We start from the raw sequence: 13,374 nt of genomic DNA, 5'->3' as shown, positions 1-13,374 counted from the left end.
TCCGTCGCCCGCCGCTGCGCGTCCACGTCGTCCTGTGGCGGCGGCGGCGGCGGCGGCGGCGACACCCCGCGGCGCTCGGACGGGCCTGGGCCTCGCGCCCCGAGGGCACTGCGCGCAGTTTCCGGAGCGGGGGCGCGGCCCGCTGTCCTCCGCCCCTCCACGCGGGCCCCGCGCGCGCCGCTCGCCCCTCCCTTCACTCCGCGTTCTCCCTGCGGGAGGGCGACGCGACTGGCTGGCGGGGCCCTCACCCGCACCACCCCCTCGCCGCGCTCCTCCGGCCTTTTCCCCTAAGCCCGACGCTAGGGCCGGCGGCGCGCACGCTCGTCACGTTCAGGAACGCAGACAGGGAGTGGCGGCGCCGTCCAGGGAGGTGGGAACGTAGGCGCTGCGCGGCGGCGTGCTCGCTCCCGCCGGGGCCCCCCCCACCTGGCCGTCGCCGGAAGTGACGTCAGGAGCCGCTCCGCTCCCGGAAGGGGTGGGACAGAGAAGCGGGGTTAAAGAAAGGAGAGGAGGCGTGGGCTGCGCTGTGGTGTCCCGGCGGCGCCAGCCATGGTGCTTGTTGCTCGCCTCCAGTGAAAGGTCATGGCAGGACCCGGGCGAGCCTTGACGACTCCTCTTATCCCAGCCTCGGGATTGGAACAGCTGTGAGAGGAGACGAGACTCCCCGCAGAGGGCGGAGATGACGTTAGCCTGGCCAGACACGTACGCCCAAGTTCAAGGACCCATCGTAACCTAAAAATATACTTGGTGATCATAGCTTGGAGCTTCCGCAACACTGAAGTTCTCTTTTTAAAAGCCTTAAGTCAATCTGGAGAATAAGTCGAATGTCAAAGGACTACTGAAAATCCCAGGGACTGCCCTCTTTGTACTTTCACCTTTACATCTAAACCAATAAGGCTGTCAGCTGCATAATGCCCTCACATCGCATCTCTTTAAGAATGCCCTTCAGCTAGAGGCTAGGCATCCAAGATAATTAGATTAAAATCTAAATGGCTTATTGGCTTTTAGTATGGTTGGAAAGAGGCTAAACTGTCTGCTCAGTGGTTACATATAGTTACTCCAGATCATCAGCTAGTTCGATCGTAGTTCTTAAACACTTAGTAATTTAATCAAGTTCAGCATATCACAAACTGATGGAAGCTCAGACTTCACAGAATAAAAAAGATATTCGCTAGAAGATAAAGGAATAGGTTTGAAATTGAGCTATTTCTGATAATGATAGGCCTGGGTGGATCATCAGGGGGACCTTTTTTGGGGGTGGGGGGAGGCAAAGGTACCAGGAAACTGAATTTTAAAAGTATGTTGCCTAAAGCAGATTTTTTTTTCTTTACAATAGTGTTAACTGGCACTTCTGTAGCTTTGTTGTACGAATCCTAATTGGTTTTAATAATAAAAACCGGGAGCCAGATATCAGGGTAAATGCTGAAAGATCAGAAGGAAACCAGCCACAGCCACTTCTCACCTCACTAACTCCTCAGCCAAAAGGGGTGTGCAAGATCTTGTCTCCACAAATCCTTAGACTAAGTGCCTCTGAGTTCTCAGCCGAAAGGGCAGAACTCCTCTCTTCCTGCCTTATATTCCTTTCTCTGCCTAGCCATATCACTTCCTGTCTCATGCTGGGATTAAAGGTGTGAGCCATCATCGCCTGGCTCTGTTTCTCTTTAGACTAGATTAATCTCATGTAGTCTAGGGTGGCCTTGAACTCACAGAGATTCAGACGGATCTCTGCCTCCCAAGTGCTAGAATTAAAGGTGTATGCCACACTGCCTGGCCTCTATGTTTAATCTAGTGGCTGGCTCTGTCCTCTGATCTTCAGGTGAATTTTATTTGTTAGAGTACAAACATTATCATCACATAGCTTCTTAGAGAGTGGCTTTTTTCAGAAAAAAATAAGATCAGCCTGCCCCATCATGCTGCCTTTTAAAGCCTGGTGCGAAGGCACATGTCTATTCCCAACAAGAGAGGCTGAAACAGGACAAGGAAGATGGTGAGTGTCTGGCCTATCTGAGCTCTACATAACGATCCACCCTCATAAAAAGATAAATAAGCCTGGACCAGAACAGAGGAGGCAAAACGAGGTTTGTACAGTAGTTCCTCCAGCAAAAGCTACACCACTTAAGAATGCCATCTATCTTGTCCCTACAAAGGAAACTTGATCTGTAGTAAATGGATAGTACCTAGTCCAGGCTTCAAGCAGAAAACTTATGAAAATATTTTAGTGGGTTTCTGCCATCCATGTTTCCTCAAAATCCTGATTTTGGAAAATGGGTAAATGGAGCATTTTAAGTTCCCCAGAGGCACTTGCCCAACTTGCTTGGAAAGGCTTTTAATAGAATTCACGCTCCAAAACAATGGAAATGATCTTTAAATTAGATGTTTCTATAAGAATATCTGCTACTTGCATAGAAAGAGATTTTAAATTGTCACTTGGAACTTTTTTTTTTTTTTTTACAATTTGCTGTTAGTGTGCTTTTCATGTAGTTATGTGTCTTTATTGCCCCTGTGATTTTAAAAAATATTTTTTCTTTGTTTATCTGAAAAATCATTATCATACCACACAAGCTATTCTTTAAAGTTTGGGCCTGATTAGGGGGGAGGCGGTATCTCTGTTGTTAGAGAGCTTGCCTGGTATGCTCAAAGCCCTGGGTTTGAAGCCCAGTCACACAAACTAGAACATGGTAGTTGACACCTGCATAGTGGGTAGGTAAGAAACTACCGTGCAACTTTGGTGTAGTGTTGAAGAATATCCACACTTAATCTAGAAAGGCTATTAAAATTTTGCCCCCCTTACAGTAATATATCTGATTTACATATTTTACCCAAACAAAATATTCAAACATTGCATAAAAAGTCAGAAGAGCCGGGCGGTGGTGGCGCACGCCTTTAATCCCAGCACTCGGGAGGCAGAGGCAGGCGGATCTCTGTGAGTTCGAGGCCAGCCTGGGCTACCAAGTGAGTTCCAGGAAAGGCACAAAGCTACACAGAGAAACCCTGTCTCGAAAAACCAAAAAAAAAAAAAAAGTCAGAAGAATGCAATTTGACATTGGAGAGATGATTCAGCGATTAAAGAGCATTTGTTTCTCTTTCAGAGGTCCTGGGTTCAGATCCCAGAACCCACGTGGTGGCTCACACTCATTTGTAGTTCCAGGGAATCTAGTGCTCTCTTTCAGTCTCTGAGGGCACATATACGCCAACACACACACACACACACACACACACACACACACACACACAGGATAAAAAATACAAAAATCAAATTTCAATTACATTAATCTGGGCAATAAAGAGGTTTATAAACCCAATCTCAGGACTTAAAAAGTAAAGGCAGGAGAATCAGGTGAGCCTTGGCTATGTAACAAAGTTCAAGACCAGCCTAAGACACATCAGGCCTTGTCTGGAGGAGGGAGGGTGTGATATGGCAGAAAGTAAAACAATAAACCTCTAAATGTTTTTGTTTTGTAACCGTTACTTTTTCTTTTCTTTTTTTTTTTTTTTTTTTTTTTTTTTGGACAGAATTTCTCTATGTAGCCTTGGCTATTCCTTGTAGACCAGGCTGGCCTCACAGAAATCCACCAGCCTCTGTCTCTGAGGTGCAGGGATTAAAGGTATATGCCCAGCAAAAGAGTTACTTTGAATAAATAAGGTTTTGGGGTTTTTTTTCTTTTTCTTTCTTCATTTTATGTATCTGTTTAAAGGCCAGGCTGGCCTCAAACTCACAATCCTCCAGCTTTTGTCTCACAAGTCCTGGGGTAACAGGCAGACACCAGTTTGTTTAATTTTCTCAAATTTCATTTCTAATATAGTAAAAGTACCAGTAGATACATTTTTTTAAGTACTTTATGGTTTCTACCAATTTTTAAGAGTATGAAGGACTTTGGGCCAAATGCTACACTAAATCACAAACATAAAAATTTGATTGTTGCCTTCAAGCTTGTAAATGATACACAGTTCACAAGAAGGCCACACGCTATCACTCCATGATCCTGTAAATAGGAATTTAACAGTATGTGTCCACCTTTAGAGGTTGGTTGGTTTAGAGTTTTTCTTAGTCTTGAAAAAACTTTAAACTCTTAGCCTTTTTATTCTCCATCACACACACACACACACACACACACACACACACACACACACACGATACCAGCATATTATTATTTAAATTAAGCTAATGAACTTTTGAATAAGTAAATACCACTGGACACTTACTATGCACCACATTCTATGCCAAGTATTTTCTCATTTAATGCAACAGCATTTACAAGTAAGATGGTCATATTCTAGGTTTTTCCAGGGGTTGGTCCTGGTTTACACTGCTTGTTCAAGTTAATAGACCTCCCTTTCAATCGTGAGTTTTCCCTCCTGGTTATAAATTATCATGTCAATCTTCCTGTAAAAATTATCAGTGGTTACAAGTGAGAGTAAGGCATACAGAAACTAGCTCAAAGTATACGTCTAGTGAATAGAACTCATTGATCTGTCCATATTTGATGACCATACTTTCAAGAATGCAAGCTGTTTTACAATGGCATTGCTGCTCTTGAACTTTATATTGAACCCAATGGTGGTAATATATTCCAGAATTAAAATAGAAAAGTATAATGCTGCTATAGCTTTAATGTTTCCTTCAAAAATCTGTGTGCTATAAACTCAGTTCCCAAATAATATGTTAATGGTAACTAAAGACTGCACCTTTGGGAGGTAATTAGAATTAGACAAGGTCACAATAGCTGACTCTCATGATGAAATTAGTAGCTTTATTTCATTTTTTTGTTTAGTTTAAGTTTTTCATTGAATTTTTATTGTTTGTGTGTATGTGTGTGTTTATGTGTGTGCACTAGCCAAGTCTACATAAGGAGACCCTGCCTCAAAATAAATAAGGAAATAATGTGCTGGCAGAAGCAACCTATGGTAGATAAGGTTTATTTTGGCTCTCAGTTCTAGGATAAAGTCTAATGTGACAACGAAATCACAGAATAGGTGTAGGCAGAGTTTTCCTGTCCTGACCACCTGCTCCCAAATTACTGGTAGCCACTTCCCAATAACTGACTCAGAGACTTAATATAATTTATAAGTGCTCAGCCAATAGCTCAGGCTTGTTGCTAACTAGCTCTTACAACTTAACCCGTTTCTATTAATCTATGTGCTGCCTCTAGGCACGTGGCTTTTACCTCTATCCCATTTTGTATGTTTGACTTGTTCTTCATCTGGCTGGTGACTCCTCTGACTCTGCCCTTCCTCATCCCATCATTCTCAGTTTGGCTCTCCTGCCTAACTTTATCCTTTTCAGCTATTAGCCAGTCAACTTGTTTATTAAACCAATCATAGTGACATATATTCACACAGTGTACCAAAGGATTATTCTACAGCATATAAGAGCTTGAGGAGGCTGGTCACATTGCATCCACAGTCAAGAAACATAAAGGGATGAAAACTTGTGCTCAGTTCGCATTCTCTTTCTCACCCACTTCCTCCTTTTTTGTTTTTGTTTTTGTTTTTGTTTGTTTGTTTGGTTGGTTGGTTGGTTGGTTTTTCAAGACAGGAATTCTCTGTTTAACAGTCCTGGATGTCCTAGAACTTGCTTTGTAGACCAGGCTGGCCTTTAACTCACAGGGATCCTCCTGCCTCTGTCTCCCAAGTGCTGGAATTAAAGGCATGAACCACCACTGCCTAGCTCCCCAACAACCTAGACCAGTGAATGGTGAAATGGTAACACCTGCTTCACACAGCAGGTGGCTCTTTCCATCTCAATTGACCTAATAGAATAATCACACATAGGAATGCCCAGAGGCCCCTTTTCTAGGTGATTTTACATCTCATCAAGGTAACAATTGAGATTAACCACCATAAGTTCTTATATAAATAATGGTTTGATTATAAATAACAATATCCTGATTTAGGCCAGGCATAGTGGCTCATATATGCCTATAATCAGAGCACTTGAGATGTGGAGGCATGTGTGAGGCCAAAGCAGGCTCTATGAGACACTACCCCCCCCCAAAAAAAAGGAAATCAAACAAACAGAAGCCCCCAAACAATATGTTGATTTTGTTGTAAATTTAAATGTGCTTATATAAAAGCTATATCACTTAGCATTCCTTGCAGATAAAGGAAGTAGCTATTGGTTCCTGAGAATGAAATGTAAGTGAAAGTTGTAGAGTATAACTTTTGGAAATATTTCTTAAAATGGAAGAAAGCCTAGAGCCACCTAGAAGACAGACCTATAGTACACCTGTGAGAGTCTCTAGAGGAAAGATAGGCTCCTAACAGCTTCTTTTCTTAATTAAGAGTTCAAGAATTATGAACTATACTAAATCTTAAGCAAATTGCAAATTAAATTCATAGTATTACTAAACTACTTAAATAGTGCAATGATTTCTCAAGTTACAGTGCTTACATTAGGAAAAACCAAGTGTGAAATACCTATAGAAACAAAATACAATGAACTATATTTGAAAATCTGAGCATTATGCATTAGTGGACTTTAAAAGTGCAAGTATATGTTTGCATTCTATATTAGCATTATCAAAAACCAAAGATTGAATTAGTATTCATCTATCTTCTGGATCTGATATTATCTTGTTTACAACTTTGGTCAATCTTTGTAAAAAAAAAAATCAGTAAATGGTTCTTTTGACCCAAGAATGCCTTCATATATAGCTCAGTTGGTTTCCCTCATTCTGGAATCTTTTCCCAAGCATTTAAGGCTGCTGTATGGCATATCGATAATATATGCCCATCAAAAGTAGATTCTGCATCTATATCAGCAAAACAGCCCTCACCAAGAATTTGATCTTGGGAGATCTTAAAACCTCTAATCTTACCTTGCTGCTCAAGGAACTTAGCTTCTTCTCTCAACCAACTTTTTCATGTAACTGCTGGCTATATTCTACTACAACTGATTTTAACTGGTTCCAGTCATTTGGTGTGATCCTATTTCTAGAAGACCATGTATTTAACATCTGTTTCACATATGTTGGATGTATACCATAGGTAACTAGAGCTTCCTTGATGTTCTTTAAATCTCTCATATGTATAGACTCCCATTTATATTCTACATATTCTTCAGGATATTTATCAGTTGCTGGCTTTTCACAAATGATAATATGATATACCATAGCATGGGAACTTGTAACTTTTGGTAAGTCATCTCTAACTCTGTAGAGCACTGGTGATGTTATAACCTCTCTAACCTCTTCCTTCTGCACATTAGCACTTTTATTATCAGTTCTAACAGAGTCCTGTAAAACTTGAAATCAATTAACCACAGCTTTTTCTAAATTCTGTACTTCCTGTACCATAAGTGATTCCAGTGACTTCATGGAATCAAAGCACTTTTATGTTCATCATAAACATATGATTCCAAAGGTTTCATTCTATTGATTAATGATGAGTGTTCCTCCTTAGATATATCTGTATGGCATTAAGATTGCCTTGCAGGCTTAATGTTCTATCCCATAATTTTTCACATTTATTTTCAATGGAATTAAATCTGATTGTCAATTCATTATTAGTGGACTGAAGTTCATGTGGTAAATTAGCAGATTCCAAAGAATGAATACTTTGGTTTAAGTTGTCATTACCACTTTGCAAAGTCTGTATCAGTCCCATTAATGTCTCATATTTGGTGCTGTTATTAAACCAGTTTTTTAATGATATGATATGAATTACTATGCTAATTGCCATTATGGCAAAAATTGTATACATCCCAGGAAGGTCATATATGTCTTGTAAAATTTCATCCATAGCATAAACAAAGAAGTTTTTAAATTCCTGAATGGTTATATTATCTGCTATGGTGTAAGAAATACTTAAATTTGTAAAGAAAATTTTTTTCATTTTATTTATTTATTAATCAGTTTAAGGTATAAAATTATCAAGTAATTTGCCTCCAATAAGATCCTCGAGAGATTGTCATAAGTGTCCAGATGTCCTAAGCACTTAATTAACCAGGTAAGGTGAATGGCTAGATCATTTGATGGTTTTTGGCTGTAGTACCAATGTTCAGCCAGCAAGTGTCACAGGTGTAGCACTAAAGCAGGTCCTACAGCACTGCTCCAAAAGTGTTTGACCTATAAGACTTAAGCAGTAAAGCAGAACTAGTTTAAAGAGAAAGGAGTCACCTGCTGGCACACCCACATGCAACATGGTCACTAGTGGGCTGCCTCAGCCCGTGTAGGAACACAGCAGTCACCTGAGAAGGTCAAGCACCTAGACTGGCCTCAGTGCCTCTGTGTACCTATGGAGAGTGCTGGTAAACTTGGTTCTCCAATCTTGCCTTGCGAAATTTGCCTGGGATGAAGCAGGTAAGCACTGATTGCCCTTTTTTTTGTAAATAAAGAGCTGGGTTAGGCTATACCTGCAGTTTGAGGTGTGGGTGGGCACGCGAGGCGTCTGGTGATTGACCTCAATCCCTGACGTGAGACATAGCAGTGCCAGCCACCATGCAGGGATTAGTGCTGGTACCCGGTGGCATGCAGGTCCTGGCACCCACGTAGAAAGGAGTAACCACCTTAGCTCAAAGTAGGGAGTGCAAATTGTTGTGCCTGCATCACAAGACCCCCAACAAGACCACCACAGAGCCAATACCTGATGCAAACACACAGAGGTTTATTGATTACAAGCTCGAGCTTGGACCATCATCCAGCACTCTGATGCAGCAGCGGGTAGAGGAGAATGGCCCTGAGCTATCGGGGTAAGGGGTTTTTAAAGGGAAAAACTGCAAGCAGGAAGTTACAAGCCTTGGCGTCTCAGGATTGGGTAAGGGTGTGCAACCTTTGAATACATTGGATCGGGCCCTGGGCCGTTTGTGGTTGTTTTTGAAATTTTGTGATTTTTTTCCTGTAATCAAGTTCAGCCCCCAGTCAAGTCCTGTCTAAAATGGAGTTCTTTCTTAAAATGGAGTTGGTTCTGCTCTTTCATTCTCTCCTCTTTCTAGGACCTACAAGAGCCCAATCATGGGTCTCAGTTCTGCTCTAATTCCATCCATCCTCTCATGGCCCTTTCAAACAGGGGCTGATAATAGGCTTCCCCCCAGGAATATTTGTTGCCACCAGCTAGTAACTGGACCTGGTGACCATCAGCTGAATAGCCCCAAGTCTCTCTTTCATAAATTGTACCAGCCTGTTCAAGATGCAAGGGCCAAAGTTTAGGAGCAGTAGTAATATGAGGATGAAGCCCAACAAAGTAGAAATTAGAGTAGTCAGCCAGGGAGAGGCATTAAACCATGACTCGCGCCATCCCTGGTTTGCCTCTCACTCCCTCTTATGCTTTGCTAGCCCTTCCCTCACTTTGGCCATTGAGTCTTTTATTACTCCTGAATGGTCTATATAGAAACAGCATTCTTCTCCTAAGGTAGCATAGAGCCCTCCCTGTTGAAGAAAGATCAGGTCTAGACCTCTTCTCTTTTGTAGAACAACCTCTGCCAATGATGTTAGGAACTCCTACAGGAGAGAGATAGAGTTCTCTAACTGCTCTGTGTCTATATCTATGGTGGCATCTAGGCTGAGATGTTGGTTTTGGGTAATTAGGAAAGCTGCTCTTGTTCCTGCTCCTGCTAGGCTGGTCCCCAATAAGATGCTTAAGGTGAGAGCAGTTATTGGCTCCCTTTTTGTTCACATCAAGGTTGGGGCTTCTAATTTGTTGAACAATTCATCCTCCATGTGATAGATCAACTTAGGGACTAGTCTTACCAGGACACAGAAGCCCTTAGTGTGATTGAGAACTTAGACATGAGTACATGGTGTCAGCCCAGACGAGCATGCCCACCAAGTATTGTTGTGAGGGTTTAAGTATTTTGACCATGACAAGCTGGTATGAGCAAGGGTCTGATGGCAGAGTATGGTGATATTTTATTTGTATTAAAATGTTATTTGTATGTTAATAAATAAAGTTGCCCGGGGGTCAGAGCTATTAGCAAGCCATAGGAAAGCCGGGCAGTAGTGGCGTATGCTTGTAATCCCAGCACTTGGTAGGCAGAACTAGGTAAGTCTCTGTGTGTTCAGGGATACAGCCAGTATTGGATGCACATGCCTTTAATCTCAATACCAATCATAGAAAACCTGGAGGTCTATACAGACAGGCCGTGATGAGGCAGTCATGTGGTTGGGTTTACAGCCAATGAGAAGGCAGAACAGAAAGTCTATATAAAGACTTTAACACAGGAAGTAGCTCTCTTTCGGAGAGGTAGGACCACCGCAGGAGGAAGGGTAAGGTTTTAGCTCTTAGCTCTGACCTCTTGGCTTTCTTCTTTGCATTGGTTCTGTGTTTCTTATTTAATAAGATGGTTGGTTACTTCTACATATGGCACCCAACGTGTTGGCAAGAGTTTCCACCTAAAACCTGAGAAAAGATTCTGAAATGGAGCTAAAAACAGCTTCCTAATTATCTCTCTCAAATGAGCAGCAGCTGCCGGTTTGAGCTACCTGTGGGTTCCTGGCGTGCGCGCTCAACTTGCAGTATGATGGGAATGAGGCCTCTGCAAATGGCACATTAAGCTGCATGGTGGATTTAGCCTTTGCTAGTACAAAACAAAAAAAGAGGTTTCTGGGCTACACGCTGCTTGGATAAAAGCATAGACCCACGATAGCTCCCAGAGCTGGCGGTAAACGCCATGTTGGGAAGCTGAGGTGGGTGGAGCCAGCAGCCATAGAGCCGGTTCAGTCTTACAAATGCTGCAGTTTAAAGCAACAGATTCACAATAAGACAGATTCAGATGTAATAGTTTACAATGTGTGTAAAATATACGTAGGCATGAAAGAGACAAAAAAGGTGATATATACAGTTATATAAACAAATACATAGTTTTAAAAAATAAAGTCTTTAAAGAGACAGTAAAATTAATATAAAAAATAAGCCACGTAAAGATGAATATTACACAGAGAATCTGGATTGTGTTGTCTTTGGGATTTTTAACTGCAGAAAAACATTTGATTGTAAAAGATGTTGAGTTAAACCAATATGTATATATTAAAGATACCTTGACTTCAAAATTTGGATGTAAGGATGTGTTGCTTTGGAAAGGAGACTCTGCTTTTGTTCCCACAGAAAGCCAGAGGCTATAGATTTGTTCCAGATTAAGATACATCAGGTTTGACCAGCCAAGACCCCTTGAAAGGTCTCTGATGACACAATGGCCCAGATGATCCAACATCCAGAACGGTTTGAAAGCAACTGGCTCAGACAATACAGCCTCATGGACTATTCCATAATCCTAAAATTTTCTTTGTGTCCCCATAAGATACAGCGCCCCCCTCCAGCAGGAAGTAGTAAGAGAAGCTATGCCCAAATTCCCAAATTATATGTAATTTTACTTTGTTAAGGTTAAAACCTTCCTTTTGGAAAAAAAAGGGGGGGAGGGAAGTGCTGTGGGATGTTCTGTATGGCAAATGTGTTGCTCTGATTGGTCAATAAATAAAACACTGATTGGCCAGTGGCTAGGCAGGAAGTATAGGTGGGACTAACAGAGAGGAGAAAAGAAAGAACAGGAAGGCAGAAGGAGTCACTGCCAGCCACCACCAGGACAAGCAGCATATGAAGACTCCGGTAAGCCACGAGCCGCGTGGCAGGGTATAGATTTATAGAAATGGGTTAATTTAAGATATAAGAACAGTTAGCAAGAAGCCTGCCACGGCCATACAGTTTATAAGCAATATAAGTCTCTGTGTTTACTTGGTTGGGTCTGATGAATGTGGGACTGGTGGGTGACAAAGATTTGTCCTGACTGTGGGCAAGGCAGGAAAACTCTAGCTACAGCAGAGGGCCTACTGTTCTTCAAGAACTCCCTCGATACGGAGGCCTTGGCCTAAAACTTGTCAGAGGGTCAATGAGGCTTTAGACTGCCAATGGCACTAGTTGTGGTCAGAAACCTTAGTGTAATAACCCAGAACTATGATACCCTCATAGGACAGGGAAGCAGTATCATAACAGAGCCAGCAGGAGGAAGTTAAGTCTGGCTTAGTGGAGTTCAAAACCAGGAACAATCAATGCACCAAATCAAGGAGCTGGTCTACTTCAACTGGGCTCACCTTCGAGGTGGTGGTGCCAGAGGCAATAAGAGGCATAGAAGTTGAGGTTTGGGGAGAAGTAGGCTTGGGCCTTGTGAACTCGGGCTTGAGTTTGGGCCCAGGAACAGGAGCAGGTTTGGGCTTAGGTTTGATCACTCAACTGGGACTCACTGTCATAGATTGAATCATCCTGGTGAGGAGTCTTATGGTGAATAAAGCCCTGGGTCCAGTGCCCATCCAAAAAACTGAGCTTTGTCATAATCCCTAATTCCCCACATTTTCCCCTAGTCCAACTGACCTCTTTCCATTGTCCCTCTGGAGTGTAGGTTATTTGTACAGGGTTGCACCAGCATTCCTGGCAGCCCCATGCTAAATATTGACACTCTGGTAGGGGGAGGCACTTTAGGGAAATGTAATCTGTTTTAAGGGGAGGTGTGTCCACCATAAATGCCTAGTGGACATGCAGGCCCACTTGGCACAATAGTAGTCATTTGCCCCCCCCCCACACACACACATTTTAGGCTGTTCTTCCAGACACTTCGGGGTACATGTGCTGGGCACACATAGAAATTCAGTTCCTTGCATTGCAAATCCAGAGTGGAAAAATGCATGGGAGGGACCCAAGCTGCATCTGGATCATGAGGAGGGTAAAACTGACAAAGGTCTACAGTGATATTGGAGAACCAGGTGCCCAATGGAGCCACCTTAGACAACTGAACTATGACTTTCTGGCTCTCAGCATTTATAAGTTGCCAAATCAAATTCAGGGGTGTGTGTGTTCCCTGAGGAACATCCCACAGATACAGTACATACAGTCAGCAAGGTTGGTAAGATTGCTGTTGCTTGGAACCTTGTCAAACTTGGAGTTTGAGTGGGTTGCTTGGATCTTTGACTGTTTCTCATTCTTGTCCTCTGTAGTGTTCCTTGAGTGCAAAGGGGTCTGCAGGCCTGGTGTGAGTTTAGTGGATACAGGCTGCTATACCATCAACCTTGATGGTAGTAGGTGTAGTCAGCAGGATGACAAAGGGCAACTTCCACCTGGGTTCTAGTGTCCCTTGGCAATGCCTTCTGACATAGACCCAGTCCCCTGGCCAGAACCTGTGGGGTTTGGGAGGGACACAAGACTAATAAAGGGCCCTAAGCTTTAGCCAAACATGCTTGTGTGTCCATTGGACTCCCTGTATGGCTTCAAGGAGATCTTGGTCATCCAGCTCCACCAAGAGATCTGTTTGCAGGCTGGGAATAATAGGGGGTGGGGTGCCAAACATAATTTCAAAAGGTGTAAGTTCCATCTGATAGAGTTTCTAACCCTGTGTAAAGCAAAGAGGAGAATAGCCACCCAGTCCATGCTAGTCTCTAGGGCTAATTTGGTGAG

Source organism: Peromyscus eremicus, chromosome 5 (genome assembly GCF_949786415.1).
Source record: "Peromyscus eremicus chromosome 5, PerEre_H2_v1, whole genome shotgun sequence".
NCBI classification, from domain to species: Eukaryota; Metazoa; Chordata; class Mammalia; order Rodentia; family Cricetidae; genus Peromyscus; species Peromyscus eremicus.
The sequence above is the reverse complement of the archived record's forward strand: the minus strand, read 5'-3'. Positions refer to the sequence as shown.